The sequence below is a fragment of the Pempheris klunzingeri genome, chromosome 12 (genome assembly GCF_042242105.1).
Source record: "Pempheris klunzingeri isolate RE-2024b chromosome 12, fPemKlu1.hap1, whole genome shotgun sequence".
Taxonomy (NCBI): domain Eukaryota; kingdom Metazoa; phylum Chordata; class Actinopteri; order Acropomatiformes; family Pempheridae; genus Pempheris; species Pempheris klunzingeri.
In genome coordinates, this window is record NC_092023.1 from 1,964,850 (window position 1) to 1,976,412 (window position 11,563).

Here is an 11,563-nt window from a genome sequence, read left to right on the forward strand (position 1 = left end):
TGGATTCTGATTCCGATTATTGACATCTTCTCCGTCTGATTGCCCGACAAACGGTGCAGCGGCCGTGTTTCAGAGCCAAAATTCAACTGAGGGAGGCAACATTGTTCTTCCTGGAAACAGTGAACACAGGTGGACATTTAAGCAAGCGGCACAGCGTTCCCACAGTGCTTCGTCATAGAGCGTGAGGCTCCACCTTTTAAGTTCAGACAAATCCAAGGTTGGACTGACTAAGCTTCGTCAATGAATCAATAAAGCACTCTGTAATCTCTCTCTTGTTTGGTAACCAAGTCTCCTAGAAAGGAAGTAATGCCTTTGAACAGAGAGGATGCTGCAATCTCAGATCAAGGACGATGTGTTTTCTACAGGGTATTTTGTGAAGGTTGTTATCAACACAGCGGGGGGAAGGTGTTGTGGGAGCAGAGTGAGAGGGAGCGAGACAGACAAAGCCGGACAGAGAGAAGGAGCAGAGATGGAAAGACAGAAAAACTGTTGAAGGCTCTTGACATCTTCTCACGTCACATTAATTGCTTTGTCGGATGGAAAAGTCACGACTCACTATCATAAAAGTGTCTGCGATGCTGCTCGTAGGATGATGTGGAGACATTTTAAAGCAGTTTTAATCAGTATCTCCATAACAGCTGAACACATGAGTACAGTTTGTGTGACAGGATGGTCACTCAGCAGATACCAGAGCTCCTCGGCTCATGGTCCACATCTGTTGTCTCCTTCGTTTGGTTGAACACTCTTGTGGTTATATTTCAGTTCTAACGTCTCAGGTTATGTTATGTGGTTCTCTTACTTTCCTTCCTGACCTTGTCTTGTGTTTTCCCGCCTTTCTGATTGGCTGCACCTGCTCCTTGTTTGCTCCACCTGTATTCACTTCCCTCGTTAGACGTCCCCTTACATAGGAGCCCTGATGCTTTGTTCTCTGTCAGTGTGTCTGCTGGGTTTGGTCTTTGTGGTTAGTGCCTGTAGTTTTGGTTCCCTCCCTTCCTGCCACACATTACATGAACCTTATTTGCATGAGATAAAGTAACTTATAATAATGTTGGGGGTTTTAGTCATTCTAGTGCCTTTTTCTGTCTTTTGTTTGGAATTAGACAATCCATAGAACATTTCTTTCTTTCTTTCAGCACATTCATCATCATTCATTTCTGTTTAGAAAAATATTCTTTCAATAGAAGTCTGCAAAGTCAGAGGGTCACAAGAGGCTTTAAACCATCATAGATGTCAAAAACTTCCCTAAATCATGTAAAGCCGGAACAAAAAGGGAATAAATCAGGAAAAAAGATGTTCTTGCTGGTTTTCTTTTCATATTTTCCCGATCACAGGATCTGGATTATTGCCGTATATTGCTCTAAACCAGATACTCTTGCACCGACCATCTGATTTGATCTTCTACTGTAGTCTTGTGCTCCAGTTTTGAAAGTTGGTATTTGATAGTTGTGGGAACACAAGCAGTTATTTTCCTTCAAGGTCAACGACATAATTGCATTTCTCTTTGAGAGGAAACATCCGCACGTATATAATCTTAACACTGCTCAGTTCGATCATCATTTGACGGTTCCCACTGTGTTCCCGGGAGTTATTATGACAAGTGCTGTAGTTTCTTTTGTGAGCATATTTTCCCCTCAAACTGTTTGGTCTACTTTTGGTTCAGCCAGTTATTTTCCCACAGTGACTTCCAATGGCCTCAGAGAAGGGTGCTTCTCTGCTCCGCACAGGTTCAGAGAGTAATCACAAAGGCAATGGGTTTTTCCACTTGAGAAAAATAGGTAATACAAGGAGGGATGAGTGCTGTTCTGTTCTGTGCCCATTCGTCCAAAGTACAAAGAAATTATTTGTGATGCACTGTGAACACCTCGGCTCTAAACTGACTCAGGATTAGGACTGGGGATCTCTGGTGTGCAGCCCAAACTGAACCCGGAGTGTTCTGGCCGTCTGGTTCACAGAGTCTTCATAGCTCAGCTGCGTCCTGCAATTACACATGGGCAGAAGGTTTTTTTTTATCTCTTTATTTTTAGGACTGACCAAGTGACAGATTTGTTTAGGTGGATATGGGAGAGAGGTTGTAGGTTGAAGTATTTTGGAGGTTATAAAAGAGGGTTTAATACTGAAAATGGATGGTAGATAGCTGACAGTGATTATCCTTATTGATGGCAGAAAAGGAATTCTTACATAAATCAAACTGCAGGGCAAACAAACCATGGATTTCTGGAGGTATTGTGGTTGTCTGTTTGACAGCCACAACATTAAACCTGCTGCTTCTTCAAAATAATAAATATTCAACAAACAGTCTTTCACTCATCCTACTCATCCTTCCTGACGGGTAAATGGGAATATAAATGAGACAGTAGTTGAGTGACTGGACAACGTCACCACGGCGATATTAATACTAAATAAGTCTCTTGTATTATGTGCGAATAAATTCCCAGTGAATCATTTTGTAGCAGAGCACTGAGCTGCATTCAGTAATATGTGTGGAGGTGTACGCCTCATCAAAACAAACATGTCTGCTTTCACAACATGCACAAATCAGATTCATTCTTGGCACAAAATGGAGACCATCTGTTTTGGAGCCAATCATAATATAAACTTCTCAAAGGATCAAACAATGAAAACATGCAGCAGCTTTATGGTCATCATAATCAAAGAATACCTCTCAAGTGGGCACCCAAATTACATGTTCATCTCTAAAGTCTATTTACTCTGAGTTTTCTGTGGAGAAACATTTTGGCTACAAAACAGCAGCTCCAACCTTTTTTTTTTTAATGTGTTTCTTTCTTCTTCTTCTTCTTCTTCTTCAAGGACACAGCACTGCTTCAGAAAGAGGCCACGGTTATCTACTAAATGTACACTAAATTATATTAAAGCTTATCTTATTCAAATATTAATGTTATCTACTGTAATTCACATTGAAGCATCTCCCTGATAAATGGATTTCACATTAGCAAATAGATTTATCTTGGAGACACTTTATCCAGGAGACGCCTGATTATACTGACGCTTGGTGAAGTCATGGAAAGATGAGCCTTTTTTCCGTGTGTCCTCGGTCCCACGGCAGAGATTATGGCAAATCTAGTATGCAGAGGAAGCATGTTGCTCTCAGCAGCTGAGTCTGTTTCCATGTATATACAAACATGCATGTGTAAACAGACAAAGTGCCCATTCTACAATTATTCTAAATCTGTCTGCCGGTTCTCTTTAATCAGACTTCCACTTGGCTTTTTGAGAATTTTTGATTTTGTTTCCTCCAACCGTCTGACCCACTGCAGTCAGCTCAGCCTGCAATTGTCAACCCTCCAATCACCAGTCAATGATACACTTCCAAGCCATCAATCAGGGAAAATTACATAGTAATAACAGAAACGTAGACTGAATAAGTATTTTAAAAGTTTGAGTTTCCTGCTTCTCACTATTTGCACAAACTTTTCTAATCTAAGCGAACAGAGCAGACAAGCATGACTTCATTAGCAGGTGACATGGACTCAGATCCTCTGTGTGTCTTATTAGCACCCTAAATATCTCAGGACATACACTAAAGTCATCTTACCCCCCCCCCCCCTGTGCTCTGTGAGAATATCATGTGCATCATATTATTTCATGTTAAAAACAGAACATTTAGTTTGTTGTAGTACAACGTGAGGATATAAATTCAGCCTGACGTGTTGGCTGCATGATCATTTATCAGCGGGGTGATGCAGTGTTTCACACACGACTTTCTGTTTGAACAGCAGAAAACAATTCACCAGAGGAAACAGGAAAAATTTAGGGGTGCTTTTGTGTCGACCTTTATCACCTGAATGCAGCTAAACTTACACTGGCAGCCGTGGTGTGTCGACATTATGAGACATTTTGTTTCAACGCTGACAAATATTTTGGTTACATAAGTCCGTATTGAATTTTGCTGCTCGTTTCAAGAGCAGAAGCACAAGAGCAGAAGAAGCAGACTAAACGTACTGCTCACTGTTCTCTGCTCTGAGATGAGCTGCCACCTCAGCGTGTCCGGCTCACTAGCCAACAATGTTGTTACAAAGAGACGTAGCTTACGTTCTCCTTTAATGCTACTGAATAATGTCACTGTGACAACGGTCCTTTTATTCACTGTATTCACCTTCTTCATCCTCGTGGATTATCGACAGCTGAAGGTTCTGACTGTCCGGGACGTGGAGCCTGTTCTTTAGCACCAGTGTTTCCTGGTCTTCTGCAATGAAAGTAGTTTGCTCCAAATTTAAACAATGACCAATAATCACATGTGCATCATACAATTATTGGCATAAAGCTCAGTGGTTGTGCCTTAAGCCATATAATTTAGCCAGATAATCATAAACTGACTATATAGACATTTATTTTGTACATTTATTTGTGTGTATGTGTGTTTCTACTCTTATTGTTTCACTGTGTGTGTTTATTTTTATTTTATTATTGTTTCTATTCTATTTGTTTCTGTGTATGACTGTATGTGAAAAAAGGTCTTGGATGTTGAACCTCACGTATTCAAAGTAAAAGTTTTTTAAAAAGATCCGCAAGGGGACGAAGATCAAACACTGTTTAGTATAATATGATATTAAAGCAACCATCAGCATTCTCCTTTTAAAACAAGTCAGCTGGAAACAAATAAATTAATTTCAGAGGGCAAATGTGATGGTTGGGAGCTTAATTGTTTTCACCTCTGTTTGACTAAATGAATGTGAAGTGGTCAGTCTGCCACTGCTGTGACTTCATATGTGTTGTGAGCGAGTGGAGAGCTAAAAAGGCTTATAGCAACAGTAACTAAGCGAGGAAGCGGTCCGCCAGTTTATGGACATTAAAGATCTCATTTGATAAAGGAGCACGCTGCTACTGGCTCGTGTGTTAAATAAAGCCCTGCGTACGTATGAATTCACACCACTGTGGCATCAGGCGTGCATGTGCGGCAGCCTAAACCTGCATCAGGTTACACAAATGATCAGATCAGCTTGAGGGAGTGTTGCTGCTAGCAAAGCATCAATCTCACTATTCAAGCACAGCATCCAGTGTGAGAGCATGTGGCTGAGAGGAGAAACTCATTTCCAACAGACGTCCTTTGGAAAACCATTTACATTAAGGTCAGAGTCACAAACTGCTGCCGTATCTTTTATTTTCTTTATTTCATTTTTTCTTTTTTACATAGAGCTTCACAGAGGGAAGTTCCTCCTCCTCTTTTCTCCTTCCTGTCTTAATTCTTCAACACTGCCCACATCCAAAACATTTCTAAATAGATCCTGTGCAAAATTTGGCATCTCAGTGCACATGAGTTGTGCACTGAGATGTCATAGCACATTAACCCAATTTCAGTGGATTAAATCCTGCCTCACTTCCACCCACGCCCCCACCACCTTGAGGTCTCCTCTCATCCCCTCTTGCCCTGTCAAAAGTCATGCTCCATTTCATGGCTGCAGTGTTCGGCAGCATTCTCTGTCTGCTGCTCTGGCCAGGAGGATGTGAGTGAAGGAGGGGGGGGGGCAGCATGGGTAATAACTAAAACCCCAATTTTCTTTTAGAGAAAAAACTCCCAGCGTGAGCGCAGTGTGGGTATATCATTAAGCGAATCTGGGTCTTGTGCAAACCCCCTGGCAGTATAAATGAAACCTCTCCTAATGGTCCAGGGAACGATTTACAGCCAACAAATACATCGTCTCTGTCAACTAAAGCCAGATTTCAGTTTGTCTATCGAGTCTCTTCATTTTCTGCTGGTCATAACACTGTTTCTCTACAAATGGACCTTTACAGTCAAACGATTCCTTCAAAGGATAATCACCGGTCGTGGGCATGCTTAGATGTGTGCTTTTTTTTCTAGATGCCTCTTTTTCCACAGAACACCTTTTTTAAATTGGGTTCTTGAGGCTAAAAAGTGCTAAACGGGACCCTTTAATTTTATTTTTCTGTGCATGTCTTTTCTCCCAGAAGGGTCAAGCACACTGTAAAACCTCACTAACAAGCGCACACCAGATATTTTTTAAACTGCTAGAGACTACATGTAATGAGATATTGATATTTTCATCCTGTTTCTTATGTCTGTCCAGCAAAACATTTCCACCACTTAAAGGAATAATTCAGATTCTTTGACATGAGGTTATATCAGCGGTAGTGATATTGATGTATGTATGTATATTAGCACAAGCTGCTGATCAGTCACTTGTGACTGGGAGACTGAAATGCAAATAGAGCCAACTAAGTTTTCAGCCTCTACACCAGAACAGAGCGTCCTTGGAATATTCCTGCGTCTTGATTCTCCTCTTAGACCTCTCTGAATCATGAAACTGAGCAACAAACAAAGAGTTCTGCCATACAGAGAGGTCTGAGAGGAGAATCAAGCAGCACCCTCGCATGCAAACACTCTCTATGTTCTTCATACAGTCTGCCAGAAATTCAAGAAAAACCTGCACAGAGTCATAATGGCTGCAGCATATACTTTTTTAAATCTCTGTGGGCTTGACACCACCTCTCACTGTTCCGTCAGTCCCGGCGCCTCTTCTCCCAGGGAGGCTGCATCACTTGCAGCACAAGCTTATTCTCAACTCTTTTGAAAAACCTCCTCAGTGGTGTGTTCATAGAAGAAGGACTAAAGTACTGGACTCCAACAAATGCGGTTAACAAGATGCATTTTAGAGTCTAACGCCGCATAATTGTCATTGCAGTATTTTGTTGGAGCCTTTTAGCATCTTTGTGCTCTTTGTTTTGACCTTCTACCCCCCTAACTTCACTGTTTTGGTTAATTTTAAGGGAAATAATAGCTCACTACCTTCGCATCATTAAAGACGGACAAAGTTAGCGACTAGCTGGCGAACACAGCGGAGGATTTAGTCGCTACAGAGCCAGATATTCCCCTCAGGAGTCGAAGGAGACGAGAACAGAGCTAAAAGAAGTGTGAATGCTCTCCAACTTACAGCTAACATTTCCCTGTTTGCTGGATGTGTAACTAGGCAACTGTTTACTATATCATCTTCATCTGGTGATAACATGTCAATGCTGCTTCAGTTTCCTACAAGATTTGCTCTTGGCAGATTGCATGATTTACATTTTTACATCACTGTAAACATGTTTTACTTTCAGACCACTTTACCAGCTCATTGGACTTGAGGTCTTTTGACTTTGTATAATGGGATGAAAGGATGTACTGCTGTGAGTTCACTCAGCTCATTAAATCAAGATTCAATTTGGACACATCTTCAGTATGTTAGCAGACTTCCAGCATGCATGTTTCAAGAGAGAAAACTCTCCAGATTCTTTTTTTCTGTTTTGAAGCCTTAAGAAAGCAGACATGATGGGAAATGTTGTACATATCAACACAACACAACACGTGGTTTTCTTTATTTCCATTTCCACTATAAAATGAGTGAACACCACGATGTGTTAGTTAACAGATGTTGACTTTGGATTAACTCTGGTACAAAGTGGTTCTCACAGAAGAAGCTTCATTTGTATGTCAACAGATCTGCAATTAATGTTTGCCCTTTTTCTTTCTACAAACTGTTTGATTCCCCTAACTCTCCCCCAGTCAGTTGCCTAACTGTAGTCATACCTTAAGTGTAGTTTATTTCCCATTGTCTCCATAGCTGCATGTTGTGGTTATCCAACTGTTTTTACAGCCTAGCTGCGTGTGTGCGTTCCTCTAAAGCACACCCTGATTTTTAGGCAGTCCCCTGTAACAGTTTATCAAACGTGGATCTCGTTTGAACAGGAAAAAAAAAGTACACGGAAAGTTATATAATCATGTTATCTGGGGAGTGCTGCCTATGGCACATTGCAAACATTGCATTTTCCTCTGGTGATAAGCATCAGCTGTGAAGCGACTCTTGTTTTCTTCATTGGAGCAGGAGAGATGCTTGAGTCTCTGTTCGATAAGACACTGTAGAGACTCGCCTAATGTGATGACTGCCAGATAAAGCTGCATGTTTACGAAATACATTTGTTGGTTATACATCTTACAACAAACTCCTCAAAGGGGAAAGCACTCAGCGGGGCGCACATTGTTTGTTGGGAGGGCACCGAACAAAACATTTACATTTTCTTTTTTCTCCGTTATTTGAGATTAACAGATTTTCACGCAATTTTCCAAATCAAATTCCAATATTGGGGTAATTTTCATTTTATCAAATAATAGCTTCCCACTCCAAAGTTATAAAACCAGGAGAAGAATTTACATCTGGGTAAATTGGAAATCAGCACAGACTATTATGAGTGTAATTGGTTGATTATATTGCTCATTATAAGTGATGAACACTAAGTGGCAATATTAATTTGACTCATGAATGCCACCTCAGTATAAACAACACCAAGAGACAATGATGCATCCGTGGAGCCACTAGTGTTCCTGTGCGAGGAAACACAACAGTGTTATCATTGTTTTAATGAAAAATCATCCTGAGCTGTTAAGCTTGACACTAATAATATAAAAACTTGTATCCTGTAAAATCCTTAATCCTGTAAAAGTTCAATAAAGACTCCAGTTCCTTCCTGCAGTGAGTTTGTGCCTCCTCCTCCTGCTTCCTGGCAACAAACTTAACATGGAAACAACCTCATTATACATTAACATGCAGGGGGGGTGGCAAATACATGAACACCTGTACGACACATTGCAGCCGTACGCAACAACCCTGCAATAAAGACCACCTTTCTGAAGACTAGGGCTTAATTTGCCAGCACTGTCAACACAAAGTGGACATTATAAGCTTCCCAAAGTCTGTATTTATTGCAGGGCTATTGTACTGTAGTGCATAATATCATGCAGGTGTTCCTGTTACTGTATCTGACGCCCATCAAGAGTTTCGTTGAATGACTGAATTTGTTTTGTGAAGAATTGCAACACAATTTCCAGGTGTTTTTTTTTTTGTGTTATTTTGCAATGATTTACAGCAATGTTGAAAAAGCGCAGCTCATCAAGGAAAGGCCTATAATTATGACTGTCGCAATCACCACCCAGTATTAAGAATATAAAATGATCTATGACAATCAAATTAGCAAAATCCTGGTGGGATATGTGTCAAGGACACTTACTGTTTCATTGTCCTAAAAACCATCTATAACTTCCCTGGTTTCCTCTCCTTTTTATATCCCGGACATCTTGAAAGACGAACGAGAAACGTGAGAAAAGCGACACTTTGACCCCGATGATGGTGATAATACATCAATGACTGAGTATCTCTGAGTATACAGAGGTTTGTACAAGCTGCTGTTTGTCTTTGTTCTTCTCCCTGTTGTTGTTCTTTTGCACCAGTATCTTTCACCAGGAACTCCTCATACCATCCTTGTCTAAGTGGGACAGCTTTATTTCCCGTCCCTCTGACTCTGAGGCAACATTTCATCTGCAGTACGAAGACGCTCGGACTCTCGGCCAGTTGTCTTCCCTCGAGGACTCAAACAATGTCACAGTGAAGCAGGAAGGCAAAGGGCAAAGAAGTTTGCAATTGATCTTGTCCATGCAAACAATGCCAGCGTGAGAGGTCCAGCTTCAGCGGTGCATCCTCACCTCGGAGGCTGTGTGCGTCTCTGGGAGGTGACCTGTAGCACCTGCTCGTCCCGGGCCACTTTCTCTTCACTAATGTCATACCAAAAATAGTGCAGAGCAATTAGCAAAATCTAGACCAAAACATGTATAGACGTGCTCCTTTATTCATCCAGGTGTAGAGAAAACGATGAGTTTAAGAATACATTTAGCTCTCTTACGATAGATGAGATGACAACACATTGCTGCAGGATGTCGTGCAGAAACAGAGAACCAGACAATTATTTACACCCTTGGCAGGTATAAGGATATGTTTCATATTTAGTGACAGGTACTGGAGTAAAATGAGTCATATTTAAGTTTAAAATTAGGGGTTAAAATAATTCTTTGAGTGTCTGAGTCAGTTTTCAAACCTTCACTCACCTCAAATGAGTTCCTGTCCTTTTTTTTTTTACATGATAACTCTGGTAGCAAAAAGGATTCATCTCTGTACTCTGTATTCTATGTATTATTAAGCAATGACTAAAGTAGATTTGAGGTATTTTATCTCCTCTCGGACAGTAAAACTATGTTGGAAATTGACTGACATCAATTATAATTGGCTTTATGTCCGTATAAATAAAAATCTGCTTTGCCGCTGGCGATCGCTGCCTGATCTCGTGGCGTCGGCCTTTTGTTCATGTAAACAGCTGGTTTATGTAGGAATTATAGGAAGTGATATCTCACAGGACTGGAGCAGCAACAGTGGGCTTGTTTGTTCTAAACAGACTGACTTGGTAAACATGAGCAGATATATCCAACATGGCCGAGCACACAGGGAGGAAAAACACCTTCGTCAACAAAGCCTCTACAAACAGCAGAGGACGCCCACGCAGGGTCCCGTGGAAAAGTGACGCAACGCCACCTTAACCGAAAGCAGCAATCATATTATTGCCACCGAGTACAATCTTTATATGGAAGAAAGATAATTGGCTGAATGCATAAGAGCTGAAAAGCAATAAACATTTTATGAGCTAAATATAAATTCAACATAAAGCAACAAAACACTTCCACTACAAACACCTGAGGCGGTCAAAACATGTCAGACATGAAGTAAAGTAATGGGAAGGCTTTGAAACAATTAAACTAGACAACTAAAACTCCTGTTAGCTGGAGAACAAGTTCCTGAACTCAACAACTTCAGCTTTTAACACCTTGTTGTCTTCACCCAGATGTTCTCTTCAGCTACTTTGATTGTTGTTGTTGGTAATTCACAATTTCCACTATCTTGCAGTGGTGCCAACATTTTTTCAATAAACTCCATTTTAAAGGTTCAGCTAAATTTTCCCGTTTTACATTTCAAGCTGCGAATTGTTTCTCTCTTCTAGACAGTCAGGAGGAAATAATGAACATCTCATGCTGTACGTAATTCTACCCGGCACCGCCGCTCTCATTTATGAAATATGGATTCTGTTCCTAATCCAGTAATCATAAACTGGTGCTGCTGTGTTGCTGAATTTCACATCTTAATCACCAAGGTCTGATGCTGAATATATCTTTGAAAAACAATCCACTTTGTTTTACAGCATCACAACCAAGTCAATTGGTTCCAAACCATAAAGTCCTTCGACGCAGGGAATGATATAGTCCCTTTGGCTTCCTGTGATTGGATTTAGCAGTCCTTGACTCTACATTTTATTGGTCGCTGGCACTTATCTACAGAGTGATCAATAGCTAGAAAAACACTGACCTTGCTAGAATCATCCACCTTAGGATCACATGAGTATGAGGAGTCTGATATGTTGCTCCCCAGGTCAACGGTTAACAGGAGAGCATAAACCCAATGAAGAATTCAGAGGAAATAAATGGTTTAATGCATGAATAAACAGGGAACCAACCGGTGAGCGACAGGAAGACAAATGTATCGTGTTATCTACACATACTGTACTTTCCAGAGGAACATAATCATATCCAAAATGATTACAGATAACTTCGTCTTTCTGGGAAGATCACTGCAATTCAACAAATATACTGCTGCTGGAGACATGAACTTGTGCATGAAGAGTGAAATTTTAATCTTGATCTCACAAGGCCATTCACTCCAGGCAGAGGCTTGAA